This window comes from Macaca nemestrina, chromosome 12 (assembly GCF_043159975.1).
Source record: "Macaca nemestrina isolate mMacNem1 chromosome 12, mMacNem.hap1, whole genome shotgun sequence".
Classification (NCBI taxonomy): Eukaryota; Metazoa; Chordata; class Mammalia; order Primates; family Cercopithecidae; genus Macaca; species Macaca nemestrina.
In genome coordinates this window covers 38,545,214-38,564,193 of record NC_092136.1, presented here as the reverse complement: position 1 = coordinate 38,564,193, position 18,980 = coordinate 38,545,214, and the positions used below count along the sequence as shown (strand labels likewise).

General features: G+C 37.9%; 2 long non-coding RNA genes across 10 annotated transcripts in view; one reads left to right on the top strand and one right to left on the bottom strand.

Annotated features, from left to right (window-relative positions):
* LOC105463294 (uncharacterized) overlaps nucleotides 1–18,980 on the bottom strand; it is a 444,863-nt gene that overhangs the window by 156,924 nt on the left and 268,959 nt on the right. The gene's annotated exons all lie outside the window — the stretch shown is intronic.
* The window catches only part of LOC105463290 (uncharacterized), a 226,903-nt gene that overhangs the window by 194,879 nt on the left and 13,044 nt on the right, over nucleotides 1–18,980 (top strand). For 4 of the 9 annotated variants that reach the window (XR_011610749.1, XR_011610751.1, XR_011610746.1 and 1 more), the window contains one exon: nucleotides 1,689–18,314. This is a non-coding gene — a long non-coding RNA (uncharacterized lncRNA). The remainder of the gene's footprint in view (nucleotides 1–1,688; nucleotides 18,315–18,980) is intronic. The other 5 variants (XR_011610744.1, XR_011610745.1, XR_011610750.1 and 2 more) reach the window with 3 other exon arrangements.

Sequence of the window (18,980 nt, the reverse complement as noted above, 5' to 3'; positions counted from 1 at the left end):
AAAATTTATTTATCCAGAAATTTAATGGTTTAACAGCCTGACTTTCGCAACTGCTATAAAGAAGACACCACTAATATTTATATTGCTTTCAGTTTGCAGAGTCCTTTGTAGTTCACCAAGTGTGGTGGAAATGAAGACTACAGATCAGTGGTTCTCACATTAGAAATAGGGAACATAAAAAATACTGATGGCCAGGCCCTACCCATGCTGAAACTAGAATCAGTAGGGATAAGGCTTTGACATTGGTATTTTTAAAACAAGTATCCCAGATAGTTCTAATATGGTTAGCACTGTCTGAAACCATGTTAAAAATGGGAAATACTGTATGATGGAAAAACAACTGAGGAATATGAACACATTAGCCCTCCATTTACAGGCTGAATAGACTTTGGTGAGAAATTTTATCTTTAATTCTCAATTTCTTCATTTGCAAAACAAGGATAAAAATCTTGTTATCCCTTATATGGAGTTTTAAAGCTCAGGAGAGTTTCTCTGAAAACACTTCATAAATTATGATGTTCTGATCAAATGTCAGCTGTGACATTGTTCTGACTCTAGTTCTAAAACACAGAAGGGTCAATCAAAAGAGCTAAGCAAAATTCACAGCCAGCCTGACAGCTAGAGTCACTGGATGGCCAACTTTCCCAGAAGAAAAAAATCTTTAAGACATAATACTATGGTCATCAAATTCTAAATGCCTGTCTCTGTATTGGACTAGCTATAAGAACATAAAATTCCAAGAGTAGAACTTTAGCAAGCAGTAAAAAATAAGAAGATTCAGGAAAAAGGAATCCACAGGACCTCCACGGTACACCTAAAATCCCCACTCAGGAAACATATATTTCATTTCAGTTTAGGCTAGCCCTGTTCTTTGACTACTAAAGTCATGCTATGATGTAAGTAAACTAACTGGAACACAGTAAATCCTTTAAATGCCCATTAGAATACTGTCTAATGTCTCAATATGAAGAAATAGTCTCATAAGGCTGTGTGTCTATGTTCATAGGCACAGTTAAAGAAAAAAGCAGCTAAAGAAGGGTGGGTTAGCCATTAAGAATATAAGACCAAAGCTCTGGCCACAAATACTGGATCATTGAGTCATTATTAACCACTCTCTTAGAGACTGTCCATGTGTCAAGACTGTGTCTGCCTAAAGCTCTTTTTACCCAGTGAACCTAATCCCTCAGCCTCTATACACAGTCTACTGGGTTCCTAGCAATCATTACATTGTAACTGGCATTCATGAAACTATAATCACTGTAGGAGCAAAAAGAGATCAGGGAACGCAGGTGGATGCTTTCTGAAGGAGATGAGGTCTCGGCTGAACCTTGAAGGTAGACAGGATTGAACAGGCAAAACAAGAGGACATTTTAATGAAACAAATAGCATGACTCATGGGAAAACTGAAGACAGAAATAAGACAACATTAACTGTAATCTATTTTCAGGTAACAAGGGTCAGATTATATAGGGGTAAAAGTAGTTCCCAGAGAGGTCAATGTAACAGTAGCATTTTTCTCTACCACATTCCTGAGTGTAGATGACTTTCAATAAAGTTGGTTGGAGAGATTCATGGTTTTTAGAAGAGAAAACAAATAGCCTTCTACTGTAAATGCACAAACTTGTTATCCATTCAGTCAAAATCTAGTCATTCTGGAAGTTTTTGTTTTTGTTTTGTTTTGCTTTTAGGATCTTCTGCTGAGTGAGGCTCTGTGCTAAGTATTGAGGACTCATTGCTGGACAAATCACGATTCCTGTCCTCCAGCAGTTTACAACAGTCTTGCCATTTTAAAAACCCAGAAAAGTAAGTCAGACAAGCTTTGTGACCTTGGACAAGTGACTCACCTTGGAGCCACAGATTTCAAAATTTTCAAGTGGGGTAATATTTATAACCACTTCACAGCGTGGTTAAAATAATGTTTATAAAGCACTCAGCACGGTGCCAGTCACATAAAAAGCACTCTATAAATATTAACTATTATTACTGTATTCTTCTTTGCATCAACAGGCTTGGTCAGTGTAAAGAAAAGGAAGGGATAGGTTATTTTCTAGGGCTGAGACCACTCTCAATACTCAACCAGAAGGCAAATGAACATGCATCTGGCTGGGTGCATGCAGCAGCAAACGAACTTGCATCTGACTGAATTCCACAATTCTAACATTGCCACTTTAGCTTCTAAGTTTCTCTCTGAGAGCTTACTCTCAGAGTCGATAAAATGCAACTGGTCACGCTTACAGTTTAAGCCTACTAGCTCCTTGCAACAAACACTTTGCAACATATGTGTTTCCACTGTAAACAAGTGTGCATGAAAAGAGAAAGAAAGAAAATGACAGTTATTGTCTTCCACTGGAAAGGATGGGGTAACCTACAACAAAGACATTGTCATTTACAAGAAGTGAAAAGAGCTCTTGGACTACTCGTGCTAAAGCATTTCCACTTGGAAATGGCAGCTGTAGGCCAGATGGTCATTTGTGGGCAGATATAGCTGGGAATCTAAGCATGGCTTGTGATGAGAAGGAGAAGCAAATACAAAAACAAAACTTGCTTTCCTTTGGAAAATATTGCCTCAGCCTGCTGAGGGAATTTACCTCATCAGAAACCGCAGTCAAAGTAATTTTGAATATGAAGATGAGCCTCCTATTTCTTATCCTCAAACAACAACAACAACAAAAACCTGTGGATTCCCTGTAGTCCTCCTATTTCTGGCACTAAACCAGGTGATGAGTTGTCTTCAATGACAAGATAACTCAAAGACAAAATGATATTAGGATTCAAAAGTTTTGGTGTATGAAGATTTGGTTGACATAAAGGAAACATTTTTTAAGAGACTTAGACTTTTTTTCAAGGCTGCAATTGTTGGGCTTACCTTCATGATGCAGACTCCCTTATTTGAGAGTTCCTTAAGGCCAAGCACCCTGTCTTAGTCACTTTTGTAGGGCTGACACTTGCTATGTGTTCAATAGATGGTGTGTGTGTGTGTGTGTGTGTGTGTGTGTGTGTATTGATGAGAGAGAGAAACAACAAAACAAATGAAGAAGGGAAAGTGGAGAAGAGGGCAAGAAGGGTATGGGGACATAGAAGAAGGAGGGAGCAAAGGAATGAAGAAGGCACAACAGAGCATGAAAGCAGAAGCCAGGTAGGAGCACAGACTTCTCAATAGATGGCAACAGGGGAAAGTTTCAGCCTCCTCAGCAGATGATTAAAGAGCAAATGAACAGCTGCAGCTCTCAGAAGATATCAAGACAGATGACCATTGTATACACATGAGTCCCAGGAACTGTGGAGCACAGGGATGTAGAACAAGAAGAAAGTCCTGAATGGGCCTGAGCTTTATACCTGAATTGACTAAAATTACCTGGAAGTGGCTGGATCAAGTGATCCGTGGCTAGAAGAATGGAGAGTCAGGATAGAAAGTCAGTTATAGGAAAAGGAAAGCAAGTTTTCACATATTTGAAGTTTTAACATGAGCTACATGCTCCACAAAGTGCTTTCAATTTAATTCATTTGGACAAGTATTTGTTCAGAGCCCAATATGATATCTGAAAAGCCATATTCCTATCATGTGTAAAATTTTCTTGCTTTGACTTTGAAATTAAATTGACCAGGGACCCTCTCAATGGTGATTAAGATATCGCTTTTCTAAAGATAGGATCTTCGAGAGAAAACTCTCAAATATTTTCCAGCTATAGGGATAAATATTTCAGGGTTTCTGTGTCATAGTGGTAACATATATCAATACAGTAGGTTGCAACTACAAAGTGTGAAATTGACATTATTATCCCCTTACTAAAGAAAGGAGAAAATGGAGAATAGAAAGTTTAGTAAGTGACTTTCTAAAGACAGTTGCTCTGGGACCCAAACTGTCATTTTTTCTTTAATGTCAAAAGCACTGCCTTTCTGCTCCATCATATCTTTCACTCATGGGTAGTTTATGGACTTAGTTTCACAGGCTCAGAAACTAGATTTTAACAGTTCACTCAGAGACAACTGGGTTCTGGAAAATGGATTTGCTAACCCCACTCACAGAAAACTAACTTCCATTGGGAGGTGGAGAAGAAATCCTTGGTTCCAGAATGACGGACATGTATCTGCTCAGGAAATGCTAGTCATCTGAAAAAAAATGAACTCCTCAGACAATGTTTAGGTTTCCGGACAAAAAAAATCAGAGGCAGTGTGGCAATCTGTGTGAATGTGGCCAATAAGTTTGGAAAATTCTGGTTTTAATTTAAATGAGACTCTTTAACCATAAGATTATTCAGAACTTTTAATATGCTAATGTTACTTCTATAGGAATAAAGCATTTGTAACTAATATGGTTTGACTGTGTCCCCACCCAAATCTCATCTTGAACTGTAGTTACCATAATCCCCACATGTTGTAGGAGGGACCCAGTGGGAGGTAGTTGAATCATGTGGGTAACTGCCTCCATGCTGTTCTTATGACAGTGAGCTCTCAAAAAATCTGACGGGTTTATAAGTGTGAAATTGACATCATCATTCCCGCCTTTCCTCTGCACTTCTTGTTGCTGCCATGTGAAGAAGGACATGTTTACTTCCCCTTCTGCCATGATTGTAAGTTTCCTGAGGCTTCCTCAGCCATGCTGAACTGTGAGTCAATTAAACCTCTTTCCTTTATAAATTATGCAATCTCAGGTATGTCCTTATAGCAGCGTGAGAATGGACTAATACATACATTTCAAAATGCACTCAGCCATAAAAACACCATTTCCATGAACATCTACAAATTCTCATTTTTAAGAAAGAAAAACTTAGAAAAGGAAGTGTTGACTATTTTTAAAGCAGTTATTCCATTAAACTATAGGATCCTGATAAGTTGCTGTTCTCAAAGGCCAAAGGTAAGTGCCTAGAAACTACTGTGACACTCTCTTGAAGAAAGTGGTATGTATTTGTATATTTTTATACCTTGATTCTATTTTATATACCATATCAGCTGTTCTTTTAATTCAATGATCTTTTGTGGACAATATGACCCAGCTAAATGGCTTACCATTTTGTTTACATCAATTGCAATCTCTTCATGCTGATGTTAATAATTGTAACATTAAAAATGGTAAAAATATATATATATATTGAGAGATTCTATTTCTTGAGTGTTTGTTATTTGCTAAACACCATATCAGGTGTACTTTTTAATGCATTCTTGAGTAGTTACCACTCTTTTCCATTTTACAGAGAGAAACTAAGGCTCAAAGAGGTTAGGTGACTCTCCCAAGATCTCACACAGCTAGGAAGATATAAATTTGAAATTATAATCAAATATATTTGATTTACATACTCTTTTGTTAACTAGGATGATATTCAATCTCTATTTCTCTTGATTACCTTAATTGGACCTGGGAGATGGCCAAATGTTATTGTAAAAGTGGTGGACATACCTATAATTCAAATCTGTCCCTCAAGTTTGGGATAGAGAAGTTTATGAAAATGAAGGTTAAAAGTGTCCATCATGCTGCACAGTGATAGCCAGAATCATTCCCTATAATCATGGAGATAAGGAGCAGAAAAGCGAATGCAGAGATAATGAGTGAATGGCCAAAAGCATGCCTCTATAATTAACCAAGCCTTTTCAACACTTAAGGGACAAGGCAAAAACATAATCAGAGACTGGATGCCCCACAAGAAGAGGCCTTCCTTTGATGGGTCTCATCATCTTCATTAGCTTTCTCATTCTCAAACATTGGAGTGGACCCAAATTTTACAGTGACTATATTTTTTAAACCAAAGTTTGGTACAAGTATTTTGACAAACATTTTTGCTCTTCTTGGTGAATTAATATTTTTGAAGTCTATAAATTTATAAACATTTGGTCACACTAAGCATTGTATTTTATGTATATGTATATATGCATGTATGGACGTATTTTTCACACCACCTTTATAAAAGAATTTAAAGCACCTATTTATTTTTTAATTGCAAGCATTGAAAACAATAAAATTGAATGAAATTGAAATCATCATGTTTCTATACTATTTGTAGTTTCCTATAGCATAATGAACATTATAATGCTCTCTTGTTTCCCAAGCATATAAAGTTTATCAACTGACTCTTTTCTTTGACATAGTTTGTTGCTTAAAAACAAACCAAAAAATAAGCAAAACACTCAGCCAACCACTTCATTCATTCTTTCAACATTTGTTGATGGTTAACTATGTAATAGTTACTAAGTGGAAGAAAAAGATAAATTTAAAAAAACAGTGCCTTCTCTCAAGTAGCTCATCATTAACTTGCAAAAAAAATAAAAAATAAAAACACAAATAAATAGGTAATTACTTCATAGTAGTGAGTACAGTAATAAAGACTGAACACAAAGAATTGTTAGAGCACATGGAAAAAACAAAACAAAACAGTAAACCTAACCTCAGAAAAAAACTAAGAAGGCTTCTCAGAGAATGTGATATCTGTGGGGGGTAATGAGGGTCTAGCATGCCATTAAGATCAGAAACGGAAGTTCAGTTCCCTGGGTTTAAATATTTTGTGTTGTACATACAAGAAAGAGGTGGACCAGTTACTAAAACCCTACCTCTTTAATCAACACTGTGAAAATAAGAGTATTATGAGGGTTAAGTGAATCAAAATCTATGAAGCACTGAGAACATCATCTGCCCAATTGTAAGCTCTCACCAAGTGTTAATTAATAGATAAGATCATAATGGATAAATAGGATCATCCCAATGGGAAAGCACTTTCCAGGGAGAGATTAGCAGGTACAAAGGCCAGGGACATGAACAAATCTGAGACCTTCAGGGACATGCAGGTGATGCAGTTTGTTTAGGACAATAGACATGTGAATGGAAGAAAGACTGGAGAGGAGGGGAAGTGGGGTAGGTGGAGAGCCCAGGATGAATGCTATCTCCCGCCAGAAATGTGGACCCACTAGAGCTAGGTCATAAATTCCTTGAGAGAGAGGATCTGTTGAAGGGTCCTAGTGCTTAATGTCTTAAAAAAAATTCCTCTGAAAATCTAAACCAACCAATTTGACCAAATAGGACATACTTAGCAAATATCACAATCATATGACTATCAGAACTTCTGTAAATGAATAACTTCAATCACATAAGCTGAAGAAAATTGAATATTCCCTTCTCATAGAGTTTTCTTTTTGTCTCTGATAACAATCATTGAGTGCAAGGCCTCTACTATCCCTAAGAAAAAGAAACAACATAGTACTTGGAATATTTCATCTTACACATTTAGATATGATTGCAGCATCAGTAGATTAGTGTCAAAATGTTCTGGGAATATTTACTTAATCCCAGATATTTTAAAAGGATGAATGTATTAGGTTCAGAAATAAGAAGATATCACTGACTTTACAGTTAAGGAAATATGATTAACTATTTTCTTGGTGATGTCTCAATAGTATCTCCATCACCTTTTCTCCTTGCAAAAGTAAAAAATATATGCCCTCATAATCCCCTTTTGAGTGTCTCAAAATGCTAGTATTTCTAGTTAATATGACACTAGTATAATCACAATTAAATCAAACATTGCCTATGGCTGGTTTTAACTTTATTTCACAAATAATGAAGCTGTGACAAATATAAATAAGCAGACCAGTGTCTCCCTGTACCATGGTAAACAGTATGATAGAACATCATGATAAACACTATGATAGAAATGTTGACAGTATGATAGAAATTCTGACCCTTTCAGTGAGCTATACATGTGACCTATCAATTTGCCTCAATATAAAACAGATAGCTTATCAGTGTCTTGAAAAAATATAGCAGTTGGGCAGAAATGGCTATGGAGATTTTTCCAGATAAATAGCATATATAGTCTATTTGCAAGGATTCAAGAGAATTTGCATGATTCATGAATTATCTTGAGAGCTGGACATTAAACTTTAGATAGAAAAGTCCAACATTCTTTCCCTTTGCAGAGTCTCCATTTCCGGCCAAGGCCTTCTTTATTTTGCCTTGAAGAGGCTTCTAGAGTTCACTTAATGAGGACCACTTCCAATGGAGTGATACAGAATCCCTGTCATGATGTGTGAGATCACATTGGAATAGGATCAGGAAAGACATAAACAATCTGGCCTCCAGGCAGCAATGTAAAACTCCTATACCCTTGGCAGTGTCTACTTGTGAATCAAGCCCTCCCGTGTATGGCTAACAAAAGGCCAGAACCTTTCATTTCTTGTGGAAATGGAAAACCAGTGCTTCCAGTGTTTGCCTTCAAATGCAGTCTGGAACTGGGAGAGGATCTCATGCATAAGGCAGTCTTTTCAGCAGTAAAACATTTGGAGAAATGTCAGGGTGGAAACTGTTTCCAGCTCAAACTACACTTAAATGCTTGTGGTTAAATCATAGATTCAGAAAATTTTGCTTCAAAATGTATAGGCTTGGCTGAAATGGTATGAGCTAAGTTTCTCTCTTTTCTTCCTTTCAAGTTTTTCTATGCTCCTATTGTTCCATTATTTTAAAATTTCTTTTTATCTTCTCCCTCCTTTTTTTTTGTCTTCGTTTTTCTCTTTATTTTTTATCTTGTATTCCTTCAATCACTTTTCTCTTCCTTCCTTCATTCTTTTCTTCTCATTATTTTTTCTTTTCTTCATTTATTTCTTCCCTACTTTCCTTCCCTCATATTTAGCAAGTTTAATTGTTGGTAAAATGAAGTTAAAGTCACCAACAGAAAATTTTTATTTAATTGTAATTACACTAGATCTTCATTATCTAGAAAATCTTAAAATTTCAGAATAATCAAAAAAATTTTGGAGAGTATATATTCTTCACTTGCAAGTGGTAAATGGGATGAATATGCCACTGAGACATGAGAAATAGAGAACGAAGTTGTGCATGCTTCCTTAAATATAGTCAGCAATTTTTTCTTCCTCTCTTCCTTTCTGCCTTTCTGACCTCCTGTATTCCTGCCTTCCTTTTTCTTTCCTTTCTTCCTTCCTTCCTCCTTTAGTTTTTTCCTACTATTATTCTCACATTTTTCTCACTATACTTATTCCTCAAGATGAGTATATCAGTTACTGCCACCACATGCTATAGATTAGAAAATTAAAATGCTGAGGGATTATTTATCAAGAATTACTAACAAAGTGGCATAAATTTTTAGCTCTACTTACCTCTTTCATGTGAAAATGGATTAACAAACATTTATATCCCTTCAACACCACCCAGGTGATAGTTACCCAAATTATTCCAACACCTAAGACAAGCAATAGCCTACTATTTGAACAAAAATAATAGTGGAATAATTCCAAAATAACCCCATCATGAAACATAGTTATGCATTCACAAAGTAATTTAAATGTTTACCGGGAGCTTGCTTATATGTGTGCTAGGCATTATGGATACAACACTGGACCAAATGAATTCACATCTAGTTAGGGAATTACAGTTCCAAAGTAAGATTTTTAAATGGAGAAAAATTATGTCATATTGCCAAAAAACATAATCTTTGCAATCAGGCATACCTAGACTCCAATCCTGATTTGGCCTCAAAATGGTTATGTGATTTCAGACAATTACTTAATATCTCTATGTCTTAAGTTCTTAATTCATAAAATAGCAATAATTATTACCATCACAATGGTTATAATTGTGAAAGTAATGTGTTAATCACAGTGCCTGGCAGTGCTGATTCTATTAGGTCAAAAATATATGCAGAACTGAATTGTGGGAATGGTTCCACAATTCTGTAAATCTATTTTACATCACACACTTAAACAATGGATAAATTTTATAATATATAAATTATACCTCAAAAAGGTTTGAAAAGAGATTTATGTATAATGATATGGAAGTTCAAAAGAAAAAAATACTTCTCCAAAAGGAAAAAGGATAGAGGAAAGAAAGGCAAGCAGAGGAAGTATCAAGAGATTCTTAAGAAAGGGTAAGAGCTCTGCAAGCAGCCATGAAGTCACCAGGTGGAGGGAAGGATTTTGGTCAAAACCTAGGAATTAAAGTTTCTGGTGGTGAGTCTTGAATATTTTCCAAAATTTCGGATATAATCCATGAGATAATGAAAAATTTAAATGTTTCCAAGCCAAATGTGAAAAAAATAGACCTGTGTTTTATTAATATGGACAAGAAGACCAGTTAGAAACAGTTAGAAATCTACAGCTAAGTCACATCAGAAGAAATAAGGACCACAGGAACAGAGGGAGCAGCAAAGACGGATTAGATATAAGAGATCACAATGTGTAGGGAGGATGAAATTGTTGGAACGTGTTGACTAACTAGAGGAATGCAGAAGAAAGAAATCTCAAAATGACTCAGGTTTTGAGCTTGGATGTTAAATTTTAAGTAGACTGAATTTGAATTAATGATGGCACATATGGATGGGTATTCAGTAGGGATGTTTAGTACGTTGATAAATTATGAGTCTAAACCTCTGGAGCCAGGGATGATAACTCACTTGAAAAATAGTGTTAGTTGAGCTCTGAGCTGCAAATTAGACCTTAAGTTTGTATTGTGTGTGTATTAGTCCGTTTTCACGCGGCTGTTATATAAAGACATACCTGAGACTGGGCAATTTACAAATGAAAGAGATTTAATGGAGAACTCACAGTTCCACGTGGCTGGGGAAGCCTCACAATCATGGTGGAAGGCAAGGAGGAACAAGTCACATCTTATGTAGATGGTGGCAGGTAAAGAGAGAGCTTGTATAGGGAAACTCCCATTTTTAAAACCATCAGATCTCATGAGACAGCACGGGAAAGACCCACCCCATGATTCAATTACCTCCCACCAGGTCCCTCCCATAACATGTGGGAATTCAAGATGAGATTTGGGTGGGAGCATAGGCAAACCATGTCATTCCACCCCTGACTCCTCCCAAATCTCAAGTCCTCATATTTCAAAACCAGTCATGTCTTCCCAACATTTCAACATTTACTCAAAAGTAGAATCCAAAGTCTCATCTGAGACAAGACAAGTACCTTCTGCCTATGAGGCTGTAAAATCAAAAGCAAGTTAGTTACTTCCTAGATACAGTGGGGTTACAGGCATTGGGTAAATACAGCCATTACAAATGGGAGAAATTGGCCTAAACAAAGAAGCTACAGGCCCCATGCAAGTCTGAAATCCAGTGGGACAGTTAAATCTTAAAGCTCCAAATCTCTTTTGACTCCATGTCTCACATCCAGGTCATGCTGGTGTAAGAAGTGGGTTCCCATGGTCTTAGACAGCTCTGCCCCTGTGACTTTCCAGGGTACAGCCTCACTGCCCCCTGTTTTCATGGGCTGGTGTTGAGTGTCTGTGGCTTTTCCAGGCACCCAGTGCAAGCTGTCAGTGCATCTACCATTCTGAGGTCTGGAGGATGGTGGCCCTCTTCTCACAGGTCCATTAGGTGGTGCCCCAGTAGGGAGTCTATGTGGGTGCTCAGACCCCACATTTCCCTTCCTCACTGCCCTAGCAGAGGTTTTTCATGAGAGCCCTGCCCATGCAGCAGATTTCTGCTTGTACATCCAGGTGTTTCCATACATCCTCTGAAATCAAGACAGAGGTTCCCAAACCCCAATTCTTGACTTCTGTGCACTCACAGACTCAACACTACATGGAAACTGCTGAGGCTTTAGGCCTGCACCCTCTGAAGCCATGGCCCAAGCTCTATGTTGGTACCTTTCAGCCATGGCTAGAGCAGCTGGGATGCAAGTCATCAGGTGCATAGGCTGCACACAGCACGAGGACCCTTGGCCCAGCCCACAAAACCACTTTTTCCTCCTAGGCCTCGGGGCCTGTGATGGGAGAGCTTGCTGTGACAACCTCTGACATGCCCTTGAGACACTTACCCCATTGTCTTGGGGATTAACATTTGGCTTCTCATTACTTATGCAAATTTCTGCAGTCAGCTTGGATTTGTCCTCAGAAAATGGGATTTTCTTTTCTATCACATTGTCAGGCTGCAACTTTTCTGAACTTTTATGCTCTGTTATCTTTTTAAAACTGAATGCCTTTAACAGCACCTGAGTCACCTATTGAATGCTTTGCTGCTTAGAAATTTCTTCTGCCAGATACCCTAAATCATCTCTCTCAAGTTCAAAGTCCCACAAATCTCTAGAGGAGAGTCAAAATGCCACCAGTCTTTTTACTAAAACATAGCAAGAGTCACCTTTGCTCCAGTTCCCAAAAAGTTCTTCATCTCCATCTGAGACCACCTAAGCCTGGATTTAATTGTCCATATCGCTATCAGCATTTTGTTCAAAGCCATTCAACAAGTCTCTAGGAAGTTCCAGACTTTCCCACATTTTCCTGTCTTCTTCTGAGTCCTCCAAACTGTTCCAACCTCTGCTTGTTTCCCAGCTTCAAAGTCACTTCTACATTTTCTGGTATATTTTCAGCAATACTCCACTCTACTGGTACCAATTTACTGTATTAGTCTGTTTTCATATTGCTGATAAAAACATAACTTACACTGAGCAATTTACAAAGAAAAGAGGTTTAATGGAGAACTCACAGTTCCATGTGGGTGGGGAAGCCTCACAATCATGGCAGAAAGTAAGGAGGAGCTAGTTACATCTTATGTGGATGGCAGCAGGCAAAGAGAGAGCTTGTGTAGGGAAACTCCCACTTTTTAAAACCATCAGATCTCATAAGACTTATTTACTATCATGAGAACATCACAGGAAAGACCCACCCAATGATTCAATTACCTCCCAACAGGTCCCCTCCACAACACGTGGAAATTCAATATGAGATTTGGGTGGGGACACAGCTAAACCACATCAGTGTGTCTAACCTGTTAATCCCCTCGCCTGAGGTTCTTGTGTGATCTCTCTGTAACTCAAACTGCTCATGTGAGAATTAATCTTTTTCTGAGGTGGACATCCGAGGTTTACATCAAATTCTCAAAGAAGGCCAGGACCCCCAAAAGGTTAAGAATCATTAGTGTAACCAATCAGTGCCAGTCAAATGAGAAAAATACAGGGATTGTTTTAACTTTTCATTGTCTTCTTCTATCCAAAGGTCTGGCTCAGATGAATTCATAGAGACACACCCTTTGGTCTCCATTTTTGGTTCATGACACCATTTTCTATTTCCATTTTTACATTTTGGCTTCACTCTCATGTTCCAGGTTCCAGATAATTTGGTCATGGTCTGGCTCCTCTCCAAAGAGAAATACATTTTTTAAATGCTCTGCTTGTTCATGTTTGATTATAAAGAATTGTTCTTGAAAACATTTCTGAGCTGGAACATTTCTGTTGATTGCACCGGCACATCGAAGACCAGTTTTCTAGGGTAAAGTATGCATGAGAAATACAAGATGTCATATGAAGAAGACAGATGGAAAGTTTTTTAAAAAAAATTATATCCAGACAGTCATTATTCTGTGTCATTAACATAGTCTTGGAAGGCAAGTTAGTGAAGAAAATTTGAGAACACATTGTTTTACCAACAAGGAAGTCTAAATAGAATAGTTGCAAAATAGCTCATATGCTTTTGTTGACACGGCTCATTTTTCTTTATTGCTTAGTTTTGCTTTTTCTTTGAGAAGATATAAAACCTAGTATGTTGCTGTGTGTAAAAGTCTTTTAACTAGGCTGCATGGTACAAAGCATGGTTCAGTGAAGGCAGCACAGATGTTGGGGTAGAGAAGCACACCCAGTTTTATTGCTTTTTTTAGCAACTTCTCTGTTCTGTGCCTGGAAACCCTAAGATTAATGCCAGCTGTAAGAACTCAGCCTCCCAAGTGGTTGGGTGAAAGAAGATATCTCCTTCCTGAACAGACCTGAAAAAATCAGGGAGACATCTCTCCTGGAAAACCAGGAAGGCTCAGACTTATTCCATGAGCTTAAGAGCCCACTGTCACTGTCTCTATTAGGAATAAGTAAAGGTGATAAAAATCAGTCAAATGGCTTCAGATGCTTCATAAGATGGTACCATAGATCTGCTGGATTTGAGCCCCCAATTCCTGAAGTTTAGATTTTAGGTAATTACTGATGTTTATCTGCTGTGTGAAGTGCTTGTTTTCTCAAATTCATTTTGATGGCTGAATATTTCCAAGCAGAAAATAGGCACCAAATGTTCCCATGTGGCAATAAGGCCCTGTGTATTTTATCCAAAAAGTAATGTTGAGTCACGTGTAACAAATACTCATACTTGAACCTGGTAAGTATCCTGCAGTTTGAGAATTTTGTAATTTTAGACATCCACCCTTCATGAAGCATATTCAGGAGGGACCTCACCTTCACATTCCAATATTTTCTATCCACCAATCTTAGTTCTGCCCTATGAAAGCACACACAATAAACTTAATCCTGTGGCTACAAGGCAGGCCTTCCGATAAATTTAGACAGCTATCATGCCAGCACTAAGCCCTTTCTTCCCTGAGTAAATGCCTCCAGAGTGCTGAACCAGTCCTTGCATAGCCTGCTTTCCAAGTCACTCACTGCTATGGACTAAATGTCTGTGTCTCCCCCAAATCTCTTTGTTGAAGTCCTAATCCTCAATGTGATGGCATTTAGAGATGGGACCTTATGAGATAATTAAGTTTAGGTGGACTCAGGGAGGCATAGCCCTGTGATGAGATTAGTGCCCTTAGAAGATGAAGAGATCAGAACTCGCTCTCTGTGTGCAGGCACCATGGAAAGGCCATGTGAGAACGGGACCGTCACCAAAAACCCAACCATGTTGGCACCCTGATCTCAGACTTTCAGCTTCCTAAACTATGAGAAACAAGTCTTTTGGTTTAAGCCATCCAGTCTAAAATATTTGTTATTATAGCCTAAGCTGACCAAGATACCAACCTTGTCCCTCTTCTCTGAATGTGCTCCAGGTTATTCCTATTTCTCCGAAGCTAGTATCAGCTAGAACTAAATATAACATGTTATCAATCCAGGGGACTGCCTCACCCCATATCTTCGAGGTTATAATTCCGCTTATATGGCTTAAGCCTATATTCTGCCATACTTGAATAAACCTTCTTCTCTTTCCTTGGTCCTCTCATTTTAAAAGATTATCTTTCCATGAATGTGGATGAGAGTTGACTGCTATGTAGTTACTAAATGCTGAGTATAAAGTATACCCTATGATAACACATATATAATATATAATTTATTATATAAATATATGAGAGCTATGTAACATAAATATTATAACATATATAATATAATGAAAAGAAGTAAGGTGCTTCCCTGCCTGAGAGACTTAGAGGCTAGTCTGAGACACAAAGTTGGCTATTTCCAAAGTCAGAGGAATAAGGCAGCTCATAGAGGGGAGATTCTATAATATACTAAGGTAAGGAGGCATCATTCTAGAGAGAAAATGGCACTTGGCAATAGAATTTCTAGCTAAAAAGAAGTCTAACCATTCATTCATTCCACAAATGTTTATTTTTACACTTATTACATTCCAGGAACTAAAAGGAACATTAATTTAATTAGGACTCAGAGAATGTCCTCATGTAATCTATTTTCTAGAAGCATCAAGGAATCCCCAAGTGCTCATATGCTTTTTCTAAACAGGCCTTCTGGAAAGCAGATGAGAGTGCCAAAATCAGTTAACACTTCCTTTGCAGTAGTCCACTGAGAAGAAAAAAGACACATGAGAACTTTGCATCCACATCTGTGCCCAATTATGACTGATTTTCACTCTGCTCAGATGCATTTAATATGGATACCCTGTTGGCTTATGTGACTGAGTCATTGGCATTAGACCTGAAGAAAATAAAAGACACTGGTCACTCACAGGATGGTGATTATGCCTGGGCTCATCATGAAAGAACCCACCCATTGCAGGGATCTGTGCATGGTCTGCTCCTCATGGTCACCCTCAGAGACAAGAAACTAAGTCCAAATATAGAAAAAGTCCACCATGGATCTATTAGAATATAACAGAACTGAGAGAGGTTTCAGAAAATATCTAGTGCCAAAAAGATCAATAGCTTTCTTTTGTTTTAATCTCATGTACATTCTTGGCATTGAAAGTACTCCAAAGAACAGAAGTGGCTTCTTGTAGCATCGTGTTGAGATGAAGTCTGACCCTGCAGACAGATTAAATGAAATGTTTTGTAATTGATTAATTATGACTGCCTTTGGCATAGAAGGAATAAGTTTGGAAAGTAGTGTCACATATTTGCAATTTAGTTTAATGCCTTCATTATACAAATGGAAAAACTAGGACCAGAGAGACAATATCTTCCCCAAGGTCACACAGCTGGTGCAACCTATTATCAACACTGGGATCAATAGGTCCTTTTGTCTTCCTACATATCTTCCTTTTTAATTTCAACCTTTGCTTCAGAAAAGTTAATCCTAGACCCCAAGTCAGATGATCTTGAATTTGGTCCTGGCTTTGTTAACTAAAAAGATGAGCAACCTATTAGAATTTCTTACAGTGGTAAATCCTAGAAGAGACCATAAAGATAGCCCAATCAATGCACTCATTCTGTAGGTGAGAAAATGGGTCCAGAGAGGTTTCCACGAATTAGTAGAACAGCTAGGATTAGAACATATTTCCAAAGTCTTGTCCCTGATACTCCTTCACAGTGTTCTTTCTTATTTGTAAAATCTATTTATTAAATAAGCATTCATTGGGTACCTGGTATGTGACATGCATTGGGCCATTGTCAGGGGTGGGGGAGATATAAAGGTAAATTCATGGTTTAATAGGGGAACTGGTTGTTCAAATACTTTTCTTACAGTTTGATGAGTACCAGAAAAAGGTTTGTGTAAAGGTGTAAAGTGTCACATAAAGAGAGGGAAGGAGCACTCAACTCTTCCTGAGTCATGACAACATTCACAAATAAGGTGAATGTTTTGGTGAGTCTTAAAGTATAAATAGGAGTTTCATAAGAATACAGAGTGGGCCAGGGCATTCCAGATGAATGATACCATATGAGAAAAGGCACAGAAATTTGAAGAGGCATGACATAGCTTAACAACCACAAGTCATCTGGAAACTAAAGAAAGGTAGACAAGATCTTGTGCATGACACTAAAGGATTCAGACTTGACCTAGGAAGGCAGTGATGAGTGATTAGCATATCAGATAAAGGAGAGGGGAAGGATCAATTCCTTGTTTTGGAAAGATAATAATATTGTGAACAGAAGAATCAGAAGTTTAGGAGAACAGCTAGGAAAAAATTGCTGGAGACTATATGAGAGAAAATGGCAGCCTCGGTAAAATAGTAATGTTGTAGGAGTGTGTAGAGAACTGACTCCGAGACCATTGCAGAGTTATAATCAATGACCTTGATTTATGTTGGATATAAGAGTTAAGGGAGAGAAAATAACCAAGAAATGAAAATAATGCATTCTGCTTATCTTATAGCATAATAGAAATGAAATAAGGTTGTGGATAAGAAAGTACTTGGAGACAAAAACAACACACAAACTCTTTAATATGTAAGGCATTTTATTATCACAAGATCGTATTACCAAATACTATGTTGCTTTGCTCTCTGGCACGAAGACATGGGTCAAATGTATTTTGAACAAAGAAACACGACAAAAGGAAAAGTGCAATGTATGGCGTTGGATTTATCCATTTGCACCTCCAATAGGCATTGGCAACATTTTGGATTAGGCTTTGCAAAGTGGGAGAAACAGAGAGATGAACCAACCACACTCTCTGTGGAAGCATCAAAGGTTATTGTTTATATTTGCTTTAAGAAACTTACCTATTTCAGTAAAGAAGCACCCTCTCAGAGTTTCTCCAACCAAATTGTATAATAGACTTTTAAAGAGAACTATCTTAGGTGAATGGCAGAAGATGTTTAAATGTGTGAATCTGGTTTAGCTACTCTACCAATAAGCTGCCAAATTGAGCTTTCTGGTAATTATCAGAACATCTGTAATAGGATTAGTGTGTCAGAAACAGCTGCTGCTTTCTTGGTAGGAGAAGGAGGTGGGGAATTGGACATGGACTTCACTTTAGCCCAGATGTTTCCCATTTGGAGAAAGGATAAAGGATAGACACTGAGTCAGTGAGAAAGCATCAAGACAAAAGTGAAAAAGGACATGATTTCAAATCACACTGGCCCTAAGTTGACTCAAGTGCATACCATGGGCATGTGGTGAGCAAAGCTTCCCTGCTCTCCACAGTCCTGGGAGCCAGCCTTGTTTGCCAAAAAATGTCCTAGTAAAAATATTTATATGAAAACAACACAAAGGCAGTGTTAAGAGCACTGCTGACCCCTTACAGTTTGACCTCATCTTTCCACCGCAATAAGAACTTGGAAAATCTCCCTCTCTGTGTGAATGATGCAAGACTCTTGGTTACACTAGGTGGTTGAGCACTTCCTTCTGGCTATGAGCCTTCAAAGACTGGGAGGAGAATGTGGGAAGCTCCAGTGAATTACAGGAATACTTCCATGAAACAGGCTGCTTCTGCTGAGAAATGTTGTACAAGTTACTACAAAATTCAAACTCTAGCTCTCTACTTGTAGGGTAACCTGGCTGAATCCAGCCATGTATTCAAGTAATCAATGGACAAATATTTATTGAGCACATACAATATACAAGGCAATGTGTCAAATGCAAGGACAGCATGGAACAGGACAGACAAATTTCCTGCCCTTATTTGTCCTCACGGTCCAGGGAAAATATGATTGCTCAAGTAAGAATTTAAATTGCAGTTGTCATAAATATTGCAAAAGACAGCTGACCAATGGATTTAGTCGTGTCGTAGTTGTTACAGCTTTAGGCTGTTCTGCATGTGTGCAAAGTGTTGGTCATTATGTTGCAGAATCCAGTAAAACCAGCATGTAATAAAAATGAGCCTTCAACTCCCATTTTTTAAATTAGAACATTATCTTAGGCCCTACGGCTTTGGTACTACCTGTGACAATTTTCTGCCTTCCCTTCTTCCAAAATCTACTCAGCTTCTGACTCATTAGTTCCCATTCTGTGTGCTTTTGTTTTTACTGATGAGAATTCTGTTTTTGCATCCATCATGCACAATGAAACACCCTTCTAGGAGAAGATTAGACAAGGACGACTTCACTTAACTAATGGTCAGTCAAAGGACAGAGATAGACTCAGAGGGGGCCTTTAGGGATAGGGCTG